This window comes from Syzygium oleosum, unplaced genomic scaffold (assembly GCF_021117445.2).
Source record: "Syzygium oleosum isolate NSW1041296 unplaced genomic scaffold, Sole_v2.1 Sole_v2.43, whole genome shotgun sequence".
Lineage (NCBI taxonomy): Eukaryota > Viridiplantae > Streptophyta > Magnoliopsida > Myrtales > Myrtaceae > Syzygium > Syzygium oleosum.
The window spans coordinates 2,359,622-2,379,678 of record NW_026607527.1 but is presented as its reverse complement, the minus strand read 5'-3'; the positions used below and the strand labels follow the sequence as shown (position 1 = coordinate 2,379,678).

The window sequence follows — 20,057 nt, the reverse complement described above, 5'->3', positions numbered from 1 at the left end:
AGGGTCTGTCACTAGTGCCCTTTGGACACGATCAATCAAATAGATCGGTCTCGGTTGGCTCAAAACATTTCCTCGTCAATCGATATGGTCGAAGTCGAACCCAGGTCGAGTTCTTTGGTCGTGCGAACTCGATCCCGTAACGGCCTTACCCCTAAGGTTAGCATCCCGTGAATGCGCATTTCCGGGTGAGATCTCACTATAAGTGCATTGGCCAAAATATTCATTTCATGAATCCCGGGAAAAGAATCGAAAATTCAGACTGTTACAATTCTTCCCCCCTAATAAAATTTCGTCCTCGAAATTTACAACTATACCTACTATCCAAACAGATGGGGGTGATGACGTCTCATTATTCTTTACTCCCGTAATATTCCCACACAACTTAGACCAACGGGACCGTCTTAATCCTTAAAACCTGTTCCTTCACATTTGCCCCTAAAATCCAATATACATATTCCCAACATATCCTCTACATCCGTATAGTCCTTCCAAACTCGGTCATCCAATAAGATCTCTTACTTAAGTCCCACACAACAAATAAGAACTATCGAGGTTCCTTCTCGACTCCTTACAATCTCAAATCTAAGGTGTCCAAATGCACCAAACTGAATCACCCTATTGCTGCAATCCATTACAAAGATTCGTTTAACTAACCAATCCAAACCCACGATCAAACCGAAATCACATATAACTAACAAAGCCAAATCTATTCCGCTTTCTACACCACCAAACACCATTTCACATCTGAACATCCCAACAAAGATGCACATCTTATTCATCAATGGCATAATCACACACGCTTGTACTTCTAGAAACAATTTCAATCCAAACCATATAACAAATCAAACAGACGCAAACGAGTGCAACGCCCCGAATCTATAAAACAAATGCCACCTAATTATACCAAGAACCATACCTGGGGTTACGCCTGGCGCATCCTCAACTCCCTCTCGCGTCAAGGCGTACACACGTCCTTGTGCCGGCGGTCTGCTCGAATTAGCCGGCGGGGCTGCACTAGTCGGATTCCCAATCCGAGGTGCCTGCACTGACGGGGGTGGTCGAACTTGAAGATTCGGGCAATTCCTTATGTGATGTCCCATTCCACCACACCCAAAACATGCCCCAATCACACTTGGGCAGGGACCATTCCCATGGTATCTCCCACATCGTTTACAGGCGGAATTAGACGAATATGCCGACTTTCCAATATTCCTTCTTGCCGGAGGGACAAAACGTCGATTTTCCATCATCGGCCTTTTCCCCAGCTGACGATCGTCCCCAGCTGAGATATGTGGTGATCCAGACGCGACGGTTCTTTCCATCATATCCTGCTCAATAATTTGAGCCCGCCTATACATTTCTCCATAATCCTTAATGTCATGCGATAATATCGGACTCCGAAGATCCGGCTTACCATCCCGGAATCTTCGCGCTCTATCTCTCGGTTCTCCACCATGGTCGGTGCAAACTTAGCCAATCTCGCGAACTCGGCCTCATACCGATCCACACTCATTTGTCCCCAAGCGCAAGCGCATAAATTCCATCAACTTCTTTTCTTGCGCATTTTCCGAGAAATATTTTTCATAAAAATTCTCCACAAACACAGCCCAAGTCGGGGCCGTTCCTACAGGAAACACTCTACCTTCCACAGCATTCCACCAATCATTTGCACCTTCTTGTAACTGATAAACCGCCAATGTCACTTTCTCCTCCTCGGTGCACCCCAAAACCTTAAAAGTTTTCTCCAGTTCTTCTACCCACCTTGGCGCAGCCTCGGGGTCACCACGACCATGAAATTTAGGCGGCTTCAATTTCATAAATTGCTCTACTAACTCGGGCATTTGCCTAACCCCACCTGGTTGAACCCGCTCTTGTCGGGCTTGATTCCCTCCAATACCAAGATTTTCATTCACCGCAGCTAGCAGGCAGCCTCGGCGCCAGGCGGTCGCATTATCTCGCTCTTGGGCTTGCCGATCCAACATATTCCCAATCCTTTCTAATACCCCGAGAACTCCTTCCATTCGCGGATCTTCCGCAGCCTAGCATCAACTCGGGGTCCCTTGCGGCTCTCAACACCCGCTCCAGGATTTCCTACTATACCAAAGATCCATACCCGGATCCTCTACGGCTCTAGCTCTAGCACGACCTCGACCTCGACCCCTTACTCCTCTTCCCCGCACCCCTTCCTTGGCTGCTCATTGTATCGCCTTCCTACTACTCTCTTACCTCGCTATAAGTCCACACGGGTATCAGAGGTCTAGGCCAACTACACTAGTCCAAACCCTAAGCACAGAACTCGACAACCAGCACTTAACAACCAGCAACCCACCATCAAATCGATAACCTAACATCAAACCAACACCATTAAACACTCAACAGGGTTCTCGTACTCACCTCAAGTCCTGCCGCACCTTCATCTCAACCATCAATATAACTACAATAAATCACTCAGCGATAACAGGCGCGTACTCACAAAACACATACAAACAACATAAACACGCATCTACAAAGGACTCCCTAACTGACTACCCTGAAGTCGTCGCTCCTTATCACTCCAGGTCTCGACCTTACTGATATCGAGCTAACCTTGCTCTGATACCAATTCAAACGGGGATGTCACGCCCTGAACCCCATCGAGCTCGCGACATCCCCTGCTCCGGTCGAAATGATGCGACGTCCCAGGAACGTCGCCGACCCAACCCAAACATCAAAGCCACATGCGGAAGCGAAAAATAAAACCCCGGACAAATAATGACGACAACGGGGTAGAACAACAAAACAATCCAGCAACCACATATTCATACAACACCAAATATACATACATCATATTACAGGCATAATTAACAAACTAGCATCCGAAATCACCGTCAACAAAATATCAGGGTCTGGTTAACTTAACTTCCCTATGGGTCAACCCGATTTACACAACCCCCAAAGTCTTAAGGAAAAACCTAAGGATCGCCCTCCTCCTGTCTGCTTCTGAATCTCTGGCTAACGGGTGGCTCATTGGGATTACGCGCTCTCGACCCATGACCGACACTAAGTCAAATCACGTTTAAGTTTGCTCGAACCAAGACGACCTCGATTGTCATATAATTGCGAGGGTCTGTCACTAGTGCCCTTTGGACACGATCAATCAAATAGATCGGTCTCGGTTGGCTCAAAACATTTCCTCGTCAATCGATATGGTCGAAGTCGAACCCAGGTCGAGTTCTTTGGTCGTGCGAACTCGATCCCGTAACGGCCTTACCCCTAAGGTTAGCATCCCGTGAATGCGCATTTCCGGGTGAGATCTCACTATAAGTGCATTGGCCAAAATATTCATTTCATGAATCCCGGGAAAAGAATCGAAAATTCAGACTGTTACACTTTCCCCGCTGCCCTCCCCCACGTTGTTTTTGCCTATGCTGCTGCTGACTTCTTCCACCAACTCCACCAGCCATCATCACTCCCCCATGCTTCAGCTGACTCCCCACGTTGCTGCTCACCCTCACGTTGCTGCTACCTCTGCTTTGCTGCCGCTGCCATGCCTCTGTTCTGCTGATTTCTGCTCTTGTTGATCATGTTGGTTGACCGCTTACGCTCCTACGTTGCTTGCTGCCGCAGCCTTCGCTTCACGCCGCCGCTCCACTCCATGTTCTTTGCTGCCGATTACGCTTGCTAACCGCTGACACCCTTTCTTCTCGCCGACTTGTTGACCTCTCCTCCTTGCCGACTTCGTCCGCCGACCCGCCGCTTCCCACGCCTTTGCTTCGCTCGCCCATGATGAACTTCACATGCCGTTCGTTACGCCCTTTTAACGCCGCTTCTTCACTTCCGTTGCTGCCGTTTTCTTCTTCATTTTGCTTCGTTGCTTCTTGCTTTTCTTCTTGCTTCCTGCTCACCGAGACCGACCAGCTCCCTTGCTCGGCCACCTCGCCCGCCGTGAGCGCCGCCACCCGCCGCCACTCATCTCGGCCACACACCACCACCGAGCTCACTCTCTCCCTTCCCTTCCATTCGTCCATCCCGTCACCACCACCACTCAAAGATCACCAAGCACCTTCGTCCATCTCCACCAGCCAACCACCTCAGCTGTCCGGCTACCGCTCGCCGCTGTCCAGGTCGCCGGAAATCGCCGAGCTACCCGTCCAACTGCCGGAGCAACTGCTGCTTGCTTGGCTTGGCTTGGCTTTGTTAGGCTCCCTAGCTTGAAAATCTTGCTTAGGCCTTGAGTAAGTGGCTTCCTAACCCTTGACTAGGCTAAGGGGTGACTAATGGACATGTTAGAGATGGTTTAAGGACTGTGGATAGTTGGTTTAGTGGCTGGTTGTGCTTGGTGGTGCTTGTTGGTTAATTTTCGGTAAGGTTGCTGCTGTGTCGCTGGATTTTGCTATTTTTACTGTGACTTGTGTGGGACGAATTTGAGGAAGTGTTATTCATAAAAGTTGTTCATAACATCTTGACGTTTGACATATATTAAATCTGGAATTTTTGGAGATCATTTAGTGCCATTCGTAAGTCCATCTTTTGACCGAAATAATTCTGCCGGAAACACTGTTCTTCTGACCTTCGGGTCTGTTCGAATTTTTATAAATTTTTCTAGACCTATTTTCAAAATACTTACTTCACAAAACTTGTTGGAGACATTTTTGGATATGACATATAAAAATTTCAAATCGTTCTAAGGAGATTTGGTTACTACTTGAAATGCATTTTGGAAGCCGGATGGCCAGTCTGAATGAAATGTTTTATGTCCGAATTTGGATGACAAAAAGAGGTGGTTTTAGACATAAATGGATTTTGTGTTCTTCATGAAAAATGTTCACCAAGATTTTTTGTACAACATATCTAAATTTCAGAATTTTTAGAGTTGAATTAATATTTATTTCAAAGAAATTTCGGTTGTTGCGCAAACTGCCCAGAATAGCCCGAATGTGTGCAATTCCGATTTTCTCTCTCTCGGGGACTATTCGATGTTATCGTGGCGTTTGACGGATTTAGTTGACATTGGGCTAATTTACAAAGATAAGAATTGATAATGATTGCTGAGGTGTGTGCATGGTCACGACACGTTCCGTCTAGGCAGGAGTTCTAGACGATGCCGTTGGGTACCCGGCTTGCCGGGGGGTGTTCGATCCCCAACGTTGCCGTCTGGTACCCGGTTTGCTGGGGGGTGTTCGATCCCAGATGATGCCGATCGCGGTAGAGGCCGGATCGATGCTCCTAAGTGGAATGCCGTTGGGTACCCGGCTTGCCGGGGGGTGTTCGATCCCCAACGTTGCCGTCGCCGACGTAGCGGGACGATGCCTGGGTTACGCCAGAAGACCGGCGGGAGTTCGGTGGCCCGAGGGGTCGTTAATAATCTGGACATTTATAAACGTGTGCTATGCATTGGAGAATGCCATGATTGAATTTAATGTTGAGCACGTCTAGGTTATTAACCGTGTTATGCATGATTATACCTTGAATTGCGTTGTACAAGCTTGATGAGCAATTGGCCATGTTATGGCGATATTCTAACGTGCAGGGCTTGTGTATGTGTCGAGGCGAGGTAAGGGCGCCTGTGATTATTATGACATGTTGGATGTCGGTATTGCATGTTTAGAATTGTTCAGAGGTACGCTTTGGCCTAAGCGAGGCTTAGGTAGTTGCTTATTGAGAAGTGTTCTCATGGTTGTATAACCAAACCATTTCAGACCCGCGACCGTGATTGATCCTGAGACGCCGCGAAATACTATGGGGATTGAGGATAGGTCGAGTTAGCTCATCTTTTGAGTGCCCCTTTTTGTAGAGGAGTTAAGCTTACCAACCACCCGATCCTTGTTGTTGTGCGTGGTTCGTAGATAGTGGCCTCGTAGAAGGCTTGCAAATGTATGTGTTGTAATCGATGTTATGTTTATAAAAGTGTCTTGTTAATGTGTATTCTTTGTCTCTCTACTATCCCGTTGTTTATATGTTGTTTGGAGAGTTCGAGGTTGCTTCTGCATGCGTTGCTCGTTAGTGTTTTGATTGGGTCGGCGATAAGTCCTGGGATGTCGCGTACATTACGACCACAAAGGGATGATTGCGCGCTCGTTCGGGTTCGGGGCGTGACAAGGGCAAGGTAAGAACGTCTGCGATTGTTCAATGGCACGTTTGTTTATGTTGGCCTGGGTAACCCGCTTGTGTTTAGAGTTAAGGCAAAGCAGGGGTTGCTTTGCTATTGATCTGCCATCGATAGGTTGTTGCATGTTTAGGAGCGCCCGAGGCGAGTTGACTTCCTAACCGAGGCTTAGGTCGTTAACTTACTGAGATTTATTTCATTCATTGTTATTAACCATTTTTCAGGTGCTCAGGTATGAGTACGCGTTGCGTTCCATGGGAATCAGCTGTTTTGAGGGGGAACACCTTTTGAGGTTGCCCTCGTAGATAGAGGAGCTAGGTTAACCCCTACCTTTTGTGGTTGTAATTGGGAATATTCATGTAGCGGACTTGTAATATGTTAACCTAATGTATTGCTGATGATGTTATATATATTGAGGTATGTTTTCTTGATTATCCCTATTGCTGTGATTGGGTGGATTATGATTGCTTCCGCTTGTGTTTAATTGAAAGTTAAAATGAATGGGTTGGCGACGCGTCCTGGGACGTCGCAATTCCACGACCAAGGAAGGATGTCCACATGCTTGAGGGTCCGGGACGTGACAGAACAGGTATTTGCATATTGTATACATTCTATTGCTCAATGCTTCGCTTTTTGCAATAGGAGTATCTATTGGTGTACAGCTTGCATACGAAATTGCTCAATGATTTTATTCATATACGTCTCTTGTGAAATGGATAAAAATTTCTTTGAACGATCTCTTGAAATCTTAACTCTAAGAATGTATGCAACTTCACCCATATCTTTTATCTCAAAATTGGAAGATAACCAATTTTTGACTGTATTAACAAACTCCATACTGCTTCCGGCAATTAATATATCATCAACATATAATGATAAGATCACAAATTGATATTTGAATCTTTTGATATATACACAAATGCCTTTGTTAATCATTACAAAATCATATGCCATTATGGCATTGTGAAAACGTACATACCATTGTCTCGAAGACTGCTTAAGACCATATATCAACCTCAATAGTCGACACACATTTTGCTCTTGGCCTTTTGTAATAAAATTAATAGGTTGTTCCATATAAATTTTTTCCTCTAATTCTCCATTGAGTAATGCAGTCTTTACGTCCATTTGATGTAATTCAAGATTCATACTAGCTACTATTGTTAGAATAAGGCGAATGGAGGTAAATCTAACCACAGAAGAAAAAGTTTCTTCAAAGTCAACTCATTTCTGTTGATTTATTCTTTCCTCGCAAGGCGAGCCTCATACCTCTCAACTATGCCATTGGCCGTATGCTTTATTTTGAGAACTCACTTGTTCCCAATGGCTTTACGTTCTTTTGGAAGATCAATCAATTCCCAAACTTGGTTCGATCTTAACAACTCTATTTCTTCTTCCATCGCATGCATCTATTTTTCCTTTATCAGGGTATGTTAGAGCCTCATTTACATTTTGCGGCTTATCTTCATCATTTGGGGCGATCATCAAAACTTCTCCTTTGATGTCAAAACGTCGACGGGGAATCCTATTACGACTTGATTGTTGTATAGGAGACTATACTCCCTGATGATTCACCACGCTACATTACGCTCCTACTCGGATTAGATAATGGTGGTGTCGTCTCATCAAGTGGTTGCAATCAAAACTGGTTTGCATTCAGCTCCCCACTTGTCACAATACTCCTACTAACTTCACTATCACGATCTATAGATTCGTATAGTGAGTAGTCTCCACCTATTTTACCTTTTTTAGGAAATTCATTCTCTAAGAATGTGATATCCCGTGATTCTAATTCAGTTATATTTCCACTTTCTTACTCACCTATGAACCATATCCTTTTGAGTGCTATGAGTATTTTATGAAAATACTCTTTTTGCCTTTTGGGCCCAATTTTCCATGCTTGTGAGAGGACTCATGAGTATAAGCAGCACAACCTTAAGGTTTTAGAAAGCTTAAATAAGGCTTTCTGCTTGTCCATAACTCATGTGGAGTAGAAGTAATTGATTTAGAAGGCACACGGTTAAGTATATAGGTAACATTTAATAAAGCATCACCCCAAAAAGTGATAAGTAAGTTAGCTTGTGCCATCATTGACCAAATCATTTTCATTAAGGTTCTGTTTCTTATCTCGACAACATCATTTTGTTGAGAAGTATGTGGAATAGACAGTTGCATTTCTATTCCCTTTCATCACATAAATTTCTTAACTAATCAGACAGATATTCTCGACCTCGATCGGATCTTAATGCTTTTATTTTTCTGTCTAATTGATTTTCCACTAAGCTCATAATCTTTTAAAGCAACATAATGCCTCGACTTATAAGAAATCCAATCGACACGTTCGAATCGAGTATAATCATTAATAAAAGTGATGAAATGAACAGCCCCGTGCCTTGTTCTTACATTCATTGGACCACAAATGTCTGTATGGATTAATTGCAAAGGAAATTCAGCTCTTATTCCTTTTCCCAATAGTTTCCGCGTTGTTTTTTCTTCTAGGCAATACTCACGTACGGGTAAATCAACCTTTTAATATTGGCCAATAAGCCATATTTGGCCAATCTATTCATTCTTTGTTGGCTAATATGACCAAGACTAGCATGCCACACATTCACATCATTCTCATAAGAATCAGAGGATGTAAATAATGAATAACTAACATTAACTTCACAATAGTTAACGTCCAATACAATGAAACCATTCAAAAAATATCAAGAACCATAATAACTTGTTCCTAAAGACAAGTCTATACCATTGTCATGGAAGTTTACATTAAAATCAAGTCTTACTAAAACCAACACTAAAACTAAGTTTCGACGAATTTCTGGAGCAAAAAACACATAATGTAGGAACAATGTGCATCCACTGCGCATAAGCAATTGATAGGTGTCAATGCCTTTGACCTCCACTATGGAATTGTTCCCTACATATATGCACTTCATTCATTGTCGAACTTGTCGGAACCCTACTAAGGCTTCTCTGTCCTTCTCTACATGGTCTGTGGCTCCCGAGTTTACGGTCCACAAAAGATTAGATTCGGCAAAAGTACACCACAAGTGCCATAACTTGTGTACGGCGATCACTTTGGTGCCATAACATTTTTTCGGATCACTTTGGTGCCAAGTCGGAGGAAAAGAGATCACTTTAGTGCCAATTTGGCCGGAAATTCGACGTGGCATTTTTTATTATTTTTTTACGCCGACGTGGCTCGCCGGAGGCTGAGTCAGTGTATACAGTCAGCATTTTTTATTTTAAATAATTTTTTTCAGCGTGTACAGTGAGCATTTTTAATTTTAAATATTTTTTTCCTTTTTTTTCTTCTTTCCTTTTTCTTTTCTTTTCTTTTTTTTTCTTTTCTCCCTCGGCCGGCCGGTTCTTGGTGGTGGCCGGCCACCCCGGCAAAAGCCCGGGAAGGGGGCGGGCGGCGGCCTTGCCCATGGCCGGCGAGGCGGTCGACCCTCGCCGGCCCGGGGCGAGGCCGTCCCACTCGCCGGCCCGGGCGAGGGCTACCCTCGCTCGACGCCGGCGAGGGTTGCCTCGCTAGATCCGGCGAGGGCGACCGTCGTCGGCGTCGGGCGAGGGAAGCCCGGCCGGGCGGGCGAGGGTCGTCCACGCCCGACTCGGGCGAGGGCGACCCTCGTCCGCCCGGTGCGAGGCGAACCTCACCGGCGTCGGGCGAGGGAAGCCCTCGCCCGGGTGGGCGAGGTTGCCTCGCCCGAGTCGGGCGTGGGCGACCTCGCCCGACGCCGGCGAGGCGACCCTCGCCTGCGTCGGGCGAGGGAAGCCCTCGCCTCGGGCGGGCGAGGTTGCCTCGCCCGAGTCGGGCGTGGGTGACCGTTGCCCGACGCCGGGCGAGGGTCGCCCTCGCCGGATCTCGCGAGGGCGACCCTCGCCGTCCGTCGGGCGAGCGGCCTCGCTGGGCCGGCGAGGGCCGGCCTCGCGCCTGTCGCCGGCGAGGGTCGGCCGCCCCTCGCCGACCATGGGTAAGGCCGCCCTCGCTCAACCCTTCTCGGGCTTTGCCGGTGGCCGGCCGGCCACCGGCAACCGGCCGGCGAGGGGAGAAAAGAAAAAAAAGAAAAGAAAAGAAAAAAGGAAAGAACAAAAAAAAGGAAAAAAATATTTAAAATTAAAAGTGCTGACTGTACACGCTGAAAAAAAATTATTTAAAATAAAAAATGCTGACTGTACACGCTGACTCAGCCTCCGGCGAGCCACGTAGGCGTAAAAAATTAATAAAAAATGCCACGTCGGATTTCCGACCAAATTGGCACTAAAGTGATCTCTTTTCCTCCGACTTGGCACCAAAGTGATCCGAAAAAAAGTTATGGTGCCAAAGTGATCGCCGTACACAAGTTATGGCACTTGTGATGTACTTTTGCCGATTAGATTCAGTTAGAAAGACTGAACTAGACACATAAGTAGCACTCTCAAGAATGCTAAGGGTTTTAACCTTTTTTGGCTTACCGCATTCGCGAGCAAAGTGACCATTCTTGCCACAGTTGTAACATTTTACCCTTGAAATGTTCTTCTTGAAAGGATGCTTTCCTTTCTTCCATTAGTTGAACCTCGATTTCTTGCCTGAAGGACTTGCTCCTTTGTCTTTCCACTTCTTTAACCCAACAGGATGCTTTCGCTTGGAGCTCGAAATTCCATGCAAGCCAGAACCAACAAAGTAAATGTCGGTTTCTGGCTTAGCCATCAGAAAGTAGTCCTCTTCCAGCTCAAGATGCAGCATAGCATCCTCAAAAGTCTTGATACTCTTATTAAGGGTCAAGTAGACCTTCATGTGCTCCCGGCTTTGAGGCAAGGAACAGATTATTGCCTGCATTTACTGTTTATCAGTGAGTATGTAATCAGCATCCTTCATCTTACTTATCATATTCGACATCTGCCTCAAATGCTATTTCATGATCTTTCCATGAGGCATCTTGTACGAGTCAAAATGAATAGTGAGTTGACTTAGTTTGGTCATAGAAGTTCGACCAAATCTTGCTGCCAATGTAGCCCACATGTCTTTGGCGTTTTTAAAACGTCAAAATTCTCGCATGATATCATTGTCCATGCTGCTTAGTAATGTAATACAAGTAAGAGATTTCTTCCTTTTCCACACAGCAAATGCATCTTTACCCCATTTGTGCTGAGCAATAGTCCCATAAATCTTTACCCCTTTTATGCTGAGCAATAGTCCCATCCTCAGGTTCTTCCATAACCTAGTTAAGAGTTTCGAATGCTTCTTGTACTGAATTTTGAGACTCCAAATCTCATAATTGTCGCTATTCAATTTCTCTCCTTTATTAAGTTCAGCCACTATGTTCTTAGTTATTGAAGCCATTATATTTGAACATTTCAGACATATACGCACGAATTATTAATACCTATGTTAATGCTTCATGAGCATCATAATTACATAAACTAATCACATCAATGAAGAGTTTCACAAAAGGTCTTAGAGTCGATAGGTCACCATGTTCCCAATCATCATCTAAGAATCCTAATTTGAAATTATCATTAGCATAATCATTTATGTAAAAAGAATTTAGTTCTTTAAAAGTTATATAAACTTGTAAGAACTTCCCACACATAACATAACATATAATAAGGCAATATCAAATAAAAGGCCTCAAATTTCCATAACCATTCATAACACATTCACAAATATTCAAGAACATGAAATATCAACTTGAAACATATACGTAAGTGACTCCAAATCTTAAATGAATAACATCAAGTGTACATATGCAGCTCATAGACAAAAGAAGACTCATGAAATTCCTTAAAGAATTTCATTTTCTTTGGCGCCAAAATTGAGGCTCCGGGACAAACCCTAGATTCAGGCCACAATTTGCGCTGAGACCTATTCAGTGCAAGAGTTGACGTTCTCCTTGCCCCGGCCCTTATATACTCTTTCAGGAAATTTTCCACAAGCCTCTTATAATATACTCTTTCAAGAAATTTGCCACAAGCCTCTTATAATTTAGACCCTTTAAGGTTTCCGTAACTTTATTGTCGCAGCCTACCCACGAACGGTGCACCACCTAGTGGTTAGTGTTGACATCTAAATTTTGCTTAGTCATTTAGGATTTAATTGCATACAAAATTAGGGATTAATTTTTAACCCCTAAACAAAAATATTTTCATTAAATTACATGGCATATATGTATTAGGTGCATTTGCGTTAATAGGGACTACTAGAACATATTTTTCTTTTTTTATTATTTAAAAAAATTACTTAATTAACTTTTTAAAAAAAAAGAGAGAAGAAAATCGGGCCGCTTTGACCCGGCCCGATTAGGTCCAACGTAGCCTCTTTTTCCCCTTTCCCCCTCCGCGCGGGTCGGCCCATCCCCTTTCCTCTTCGGCCTGGGCCACGCGTTGATCATCTTCCTCACTTTGTAGTGCAGAGGAAGGACAAAATGGAGTAAGGAAGCAGAAGCAATGCAGAGGCATAGAGGGGCAGGATGAGGCAGCGGTCGACCACAATAGGCTGGCGGTCGGGCATGATTGACTGGCCACAAAAGGGCCGTGAGGTCGAGTAAACCAGGGGGTTCCCCGAGGGGGGGGGGGGAGGAGAGCAACAACTAGAGGGCAACGGAGAGAGAGGTCGAGAGAGTTTGGGGAGTGAGAGTGAGTCTTGTGAGCAACCGAATCCCCGACGTCTATCGTGTCGGTGTCATGGTCGAGAGTCTGCGCACATCCTCCCTTTCTTCGCACAAAGCCACGGTAAGTTCCGGTTTTGAGTGTTCGCCGGTTTTGGTTTGTTCGGTTCGGGGTCAATCTCCCAAGGATTTGGCTCGAAGGCGTGCGAGGCGACTGGACTTAGTTTAATCTATCACGTTCGCCCTCATTTGCCGCCGTCGAGCCGAATAGGGAGTACCGCAAGCGGCCACCTCTCCTTCCCCTTTGTTGGCTCCTTGTGCTTTGTTTTCGGGTCGATTGGCCGGAGCTCGCGGTCGTCCGACTCGCGCGAGTTCTGGTCAGTGACGTCCTCATGCTTGCCCCTACTTCTTCGTGTATCTCTTGTAGAGAATCTTGGTCCGTTTTGAGCCTCAGTTGATCAAAAAATCTCCCATTCCTTAAATGCTCTCCAACTGATTGTTAAAATGTCCCTAAGAGATCTGCTTTTTTTCTTCCTCGTTCGTGGCCGGGATCAAACCGTTGGCGCGCATCGTGCGTTTCGTGTGATGTTTATATGTTGTTGACGTTCTCGGATGATCGCCGTTTGGGCGTTTCTCCTTATTCCACCCACCACCATCTCTGCTTGGGCGTAAATTGGCCAAGGGACATCCTCGGCCGGCGATGCCCGCCGAACGCGGCACCCGGCAGGCCAACCGTATTTGGTGAAGTGACCGGCCAGTCCCTCGTCGGGGCTTAGCTGGTTCTTGGTTGACGGCGACACGGGCGAAAGAAACTCGTGGTTCGACACTCTGCTCAAGCGAGCACGCGGCCATGGGAGGCGAAGCGTAGGATAGAGAGAGACGCGAGTTGAGTTGGTGGCTGGGTCGGGAACGCGGGTCGTAATCGAGTAGAGTTTTGTGCTTGGGCCAATCTTAAGTTAATAAGTTTTATTGGGTTTGGGCGTTTCTTGGTTTAGGACTAGAAATTTTTTAGGTTTTGGGCCATTCGTGGTTGGGCCGAATTAGATAAATTGGGCTGAAGTGTTATTTAGGTTTTTATTCCTAGTGAGCAGGACTTAGGTGTCTTTTAATTGTTTTATTTGAGTGTTGGGTTTATTCCGAATTGAGCCAATCGTAGAGCCCACCTAGCGGTGGACTCGGGCCGGCGTGGTCGGGTCGGCTCCGACCTGGTTCAGACGTGGAGATCTGACCCGGGTTAGTTTTGTATTATTATAATATTATAATATTATTTTAATATTAAATAACTATTTTTAATTAATTTTTTTTTTAAATTTCGAAAATTAAAAATTGGAAATTGGGCTTTGGAATTGTCTTTTCTTGCTCTTTTTGTGTGATTAATGCCATGTTTGATTGCACGTCATTTGATTCACATGTTTTGAATTGTGTGTTTAATTTAACCTTGCATGTGGTTAAGTAGACATATTAGGTCATTGCTTGCGCACTTTTTATATATCGATTGTTGCTTTCCTTAGCTTAGAACTTTAAGAGTCACAATTGCTAAAACTACTGCATGAACACGTTAGGTGGTGATTGAACAAGATTAGGTACCGAAAGGGCACTAGTTGGTTAACTAGTGTAATTAAGTCCCCAAATCCATTGAATCTTTGGTTCGTAGAAGTGAAGCAATTCTCCAATGCTTTATTTGGGTGTCTAATCGACCTACCGAAAACTGATTAGTGGCAACTCCTAAATGAAGTTGATTTGCATATTAATAACTTAAACCTAAGTCGCGAATTGGTATGGGCTTGGAAGAGCCCGAGCTAGGTTTAACTTAGTAATCCATTAGCCAAACTCCTAAGGCGACGAGACTAGTTTGGGGAGGTCGCAATAGCTTGACGACTCCACTTGGGACTTTGAGGACTTAGACCTAGTATAACTTGATTGTTAGTTAACTAACGTGGTTTTATGGCAGCGCATCGTGAAGATTGAGGTAAGTCTGCTAATGTTGTGTTAAATGTTTTTGTGGGTTGGGAGTTATAAGGGCTGGAGTGATTGTTGACTTGTTTGTTTTGCAGGTTGGAGTAACGAATGTATGTTTATGTAAATGAAATAGAAGCGGTGTTTTGATATCAGTTGATGTGCATGTTTTTACCTGCTTTAGCATTACACCTTACACACACAACCTTGATCTAAAACCCCGATTGCCTTAGGAAATCCATAGGAGGTGCTAAAAGTGTGGAAATTGTGCGGGGAAGGAGCCATGGCTATCCCCTTTTGGTCCCGCTCATTTTCGAATAGTGATAAAGAGAATTGTTCGACACAAGTGCGGAGCGAGAAAAACTCTTTTGATCTATTTGGGATGGGGACTGTACATCTTTAGAATTCTACCTTTTAGTGAACCTCACAAGTGCATTTGTGTGTCTTCGTAATTAAAAAGAACGAACGTCACCCGTTGTAAGTATGATTTCTCTCATTATTAGTTCACTTTGAATTGAAACTTTCATTTTTGAAATTCGTGGAAATCAATTGAATGCCCTAGGCGATTTAAGCTTATCATTGAAAATTTTGGGCAATCACCCTTGATAGTGAATCTTGAGTATAAATCTCAAACACCTCTGATTTGGCCCTACAAAACAGACAGTTTTGTCTAAATTTTCATTTATAGGTTTGAAATCACATTTTGTGTAGAAACCATTCCAAGTCAAGATTATATTTTGGGGCATAAGATTGAAATCACATTTTCAATAAAATTCTTTCTTGTTCACCTTTCGGAACCGAAATTCAAGTCATAGTGTGTGTATTGATTTCTTAAAACAAGAATCACCTCATTTTTTTAAAAGTAAAATCATAAATCAGTCTTACAAAATCAATGCCACATTTTACGTGTGAAACTTTTGGAATTGAATGGACATTCGATTGATAGCCGCGATTTGATCTTTTAATGATGTCTTCTCGTACGACGAAATCTTGGCGAAATACCAAATGCCCACAAATAGGGACCATGGGGCATGTATCGTCGCCTCGCTTTCACTATAAGAGGCGGCATCACTAAAAGATCACATTTTCATTCACATACCGACATTGTCTTCTTTTTGCAGGCTATGCGTAATGGTCATTTCTTGGAATTCTCTCGCTTATTCATGCAAGAAAGTGGACTTTAGAGTTAGAACGAGAATTGTTTGCTTGCATTCCTCTAACCAAGAGTTTCTCGAACTTTATCCTCGTCTTTATTCTCATTAAGAATCATGTTTTTTGGTTTAGGTTTTGATTGCTGACCCAATCTAATGTTTTTGTAAATCGTGCAACTCACATCTTTGAGTAATGAAGTTCAATTTCATAAAAATCGTCTTTCTTTAAAAGTACTTGAAATATTTCAAACTGAACCCCTGAGTTAGGCTTTTATGCCTTACTTTCAAAATGTTCAAAAAATAAGTTTCAGAAAGACTTGCTTAAGGTTTCATATATCTTTGCTTGGTTACATTCTTAGTTGGGTCAACAAGATGATACTTTGAGATGGTAAGGTTGTAATCGTTCCAGTAGGAACTTCTTGTGCAACAACTAATTCTTTCTTCTATTTTTGCCAAATAGGAAAAATTAAAGGTTTGTTTAAGATTGACATTCACCTCCTCCAAAAGACAAAAGTGTGACTCAAGGAAAATGCACCGAGTTGCGATTGGCAACTGAATCTTTCGCGATGGGATAACGATGAAGGAATCTTGGAAAATTCAAGAACTCAAGGTAATGAAAGAGATAACACATAAATGATGGGGGAATGGAGAATCCTACATCGTAAACGGGAGATGGAAAATGAGGTAGCAACTCAGTCACAAGGGTCATATTAACAAGATGATGGGATATTTCATCGCATGTGATGATGCCTTATACTTAATTGCATTTAATGCCTCTGGAGCTTCAAGCCATAGATTTGAATATAATATAGTTTGGGGGACCTATTTGGTCCTCAACGTGAACAGCTTCCATGCTCTTCTTAATGAACTTGAGAATTCCATTGCTTATATTGCTTACCAAAGAACGAGCATCCTGCAACCCTTGTTGACAGCACCAAACCAGTATTCACGCATGCATGAGCAGACTTGTTCGAAAAATTCAAGATCCTGGGAATATTTGATCCATCCAAAGATGTCCTCTGCCTTTCCCTTTGTTTTATGCAATTCGCGGGATTGATGATTACAACCTGAATTCTGTCATGAAAAACATCGCTCAACATGTATCCGTTCACCCACTTATCTATAAGCCACTCTGAAAGAGGATGCATCGCATTGACAAGGACATCCACTTTTGCCCATGGAGATGTGGACACTGATTCAGATACATCAAACTCGTCAACTCCTAAAGAAGGCCACTGTTCAAGTGACTTTGATTTGGGGACATGCACCACCGTAGAGAAAAAACACTAGTACACTGTGAAGTGTGATATCATAGATAATGTCTCCTGGGGCTTCAAGATTTGTTCCTATTCCAATATTTCTGAGGAGGTTCCAGAGCAGGTTTATGCGCCATGCTCCGAGGACCAACTGACATTGGTCCCTCCCAATTGAGGAGTTTTGCCACATTGTTGTATTGCAATGCATGTACTTCAGACAATGGGACAGAAGAGGAAGATTCACCCTTTTAGGGTGGCAATGAATCATTTTGTGCACGTTTAATCTCCTTGTGACATAACTCAAGGTCGATACTTTGAGGAACAAAGACATGAGATTGGGGATTCAAAGCTTTTCTTACCTCCGATCGGTTTTCATGAAGTTTATGATTAGGAGCTTTATCAAGTTGATGATTCGAAACTTTAGATTCTCTAAGCGCAAAATGCGAAAAAGTTAGTTCTTTTCAATAAGATGAATTTTTGTCAGCATCATTCTCGTCTAGCTCATTTTGGTTGAGCTCATCCTTTTCAAACATTAAAAGAGAATCTTGGGCAAAATCACTTCCTTTAGCAGCATTCCGTTTGCATGGAACTATAGACAGTTGTCTTCCAAAGGCTTCGTTTTTCATGTACCACCTCAAGGAATAGATTCAACAGAATCACTTGCTCGAGCACTGGCAGGTGATTATTTGCACAATGTTTGCACAGGTGTAAAAAAAAAAAAAAGAGAGATCACAAATTTGGTTAATGATAAGAGATCATCATGATCTCTCGTGCTTGTCTTAAAGCAATATGGAAAAGGCTAGTCTCCCACTGAAGGAAGATGGAAGGACTTACGGGTCTTGGCATAGACGATGATACCCGAGTGTTCATAAGGAGCTCTATGTCAAGAATCCATTGAGCCTTTACGCTTCACCATTTTCGGAAAATGAATCCGAGAAGGGATGGCATCTGAGCATTCCTAAATTAGAAATTTGACCTTAGGGTTACATTCGTGAATCCATTTATTTCTTCAATCGTCAACGCGGATGAAGAAATGCTCTTAAATTGTGTGCTTCGGGTAGTCCCTATTGTTCTCAAAGTAGAATCCATAGAAATTTCTCATCTTGGAGAATCTCATATCAATTTGATAGTCTTCTCAAAGGAAGAAATGTGCGAAGATTCCTTGGCATCAAGGCTACTTCCTTGGTTGGTGACATCTATAACTCATGGGAAGCTCTTTGATGGGTTCACATATATGGATGCAGACTATTCAAAACGATATTGTCAAAGGACAAGAAGAGGAATGAGCTATGATACATTTGGAATTGTTGAGCATTAGTAGCTGCAATTTTTGCGCCTTCAAATAGCTTCTTGGCATCTAATCCTGCGTGGAGATGATTATTGGTGGTCCGTGAAATGATCCTTCAAGGCGTGGATGTACATGAGCAAGAATCAGTCATCAAATGGTGCCCTCGAGTAAAAAGTTGTAATTGTTCCGAGTTAAATTTGATTTATTTAAAGATTGACTTGTTTTTCCCCTTGTGCAGAATTTGTGAGGACAAAAAGAGTTAATATAAGGCAAATTCTCGGGAATTGACATGATTGCATGAGGAGGACAACTTAGTTCAGGACTACGCCATCGCAAAAAGAAAAGGGTGCATATCGTTCCCAAATTAGTCCAACTAAAAATGGAAATGACTTGTGCCATCTCTCATTTTGCAGATACAAGAATGTGTTTGACCATGCGCGACAACAACTTCTTCCAAGAAAGCATGAGGAGGACGAATCGTCCATTTTGCTGTAAAGGATGTATATCGTTCTAATATAATTTCCTAATCAAGTATGGAAATGCTGTGTCCAATCCATTTTCTTCGCAGGCAATAGAAGGGGAAAAACACCCAAGGAACAATGACTTCAAATGTCGAAATAGATGCCGAAAAGTCAAAGGCGGATGAAAGCGAATGAAGGGAGTTGTCAAATACCCGAAAAGGCGAATTCAAATGAGGATAAATTGTATCGTTTCCAATTGTCTATTTTAATACCATTTTTGACATGATTCTCTTTTCCTTTGATAGAAAGCATCAAAGACCCGAAGGACAAATGCAAATGAAGGGTAATGACGTATCGTTTCCAATTTTTCAATCTATAAAGATTCATGTACTAACACATTCTTTCTTACTCTTTACAGGGATACCAAGTCACCGTGCCGCAATTAAGTACCCTTCTTTCAAAATTCAAATGGAAATCAAATAGAGAATTTTCATTACAAAGAAAGAGTTTTTGATGTTTTTATGAAAACAAGCACAAAAGTGAAAACTAAGAAAAAAGCACAAAAATGGAAATTGATGAAACCAGCTTTTCACAAAAAATTTCAATAGCATCTTTTATCTAGATTGTCTCTATGCTTGATGGATCAATCATTTTGAATCAATATTTCCTATGGAGATTAATCAACTCTTATGATCTTAATGAAATGAAAGGGAGATGTTAATCATGTCAAGTGAGAAATGCTTAGGATGAGAAAAGGCAAATCATTCTTAAACACGTCCTATAAACACTTTGAGAGTGGAGCAAAAAAGAGAAACTTATGTTGTTTAAGGACAAGAGATTCATTTGCAAGTGGTACATGGATCGAAATGAAAAGAGGCATTTCCTTCTTCTATTCTATATAGTACAGGTGACCAGAATTAGCCCCTTTGAGCCGTTAAATGTGAAGAGTTTGCAAAATACCCCTGTCAAGAACCACCTCACGATGGGGCAAATATGGAGGTTTCGGTTGATATTATATGGTGACAAGATGAGAAAATTTTCTTTGCTTTTACTTGCGTCAATCTTTTTGTGGTAACTTCAGGTGAGTCTTTATGGAAGTTCGAAACATCCCAAAATGAAGAAGAGCTTTTTTTTCTCCATCCAAATATTCATATCCTTTGCTTAGCCAAGTTGAGCTTGAACATTCATTTCAAAAGCCCGGGTGGCGATTATCTCTCCACACTAGGGTAGGGCACATGATTTACCCAAGAAAATAGTGCTTATG

At 43.1% G+C, this 20,057-nt stretch overlaps 1 pseudogene; it reads right to left on the bottom strand.

Annotated features, from left to right (window-relative positions):
• Positions 1-16,493: 16,493 nt before the first annotated feature.
• Positions 16,494-17,670, bottom strand: LOC115662871 (uncharacterized; annotated as a pseudogene).
• Positions 17,671-20,057: the final 2,387 nt, after the last annotated feature.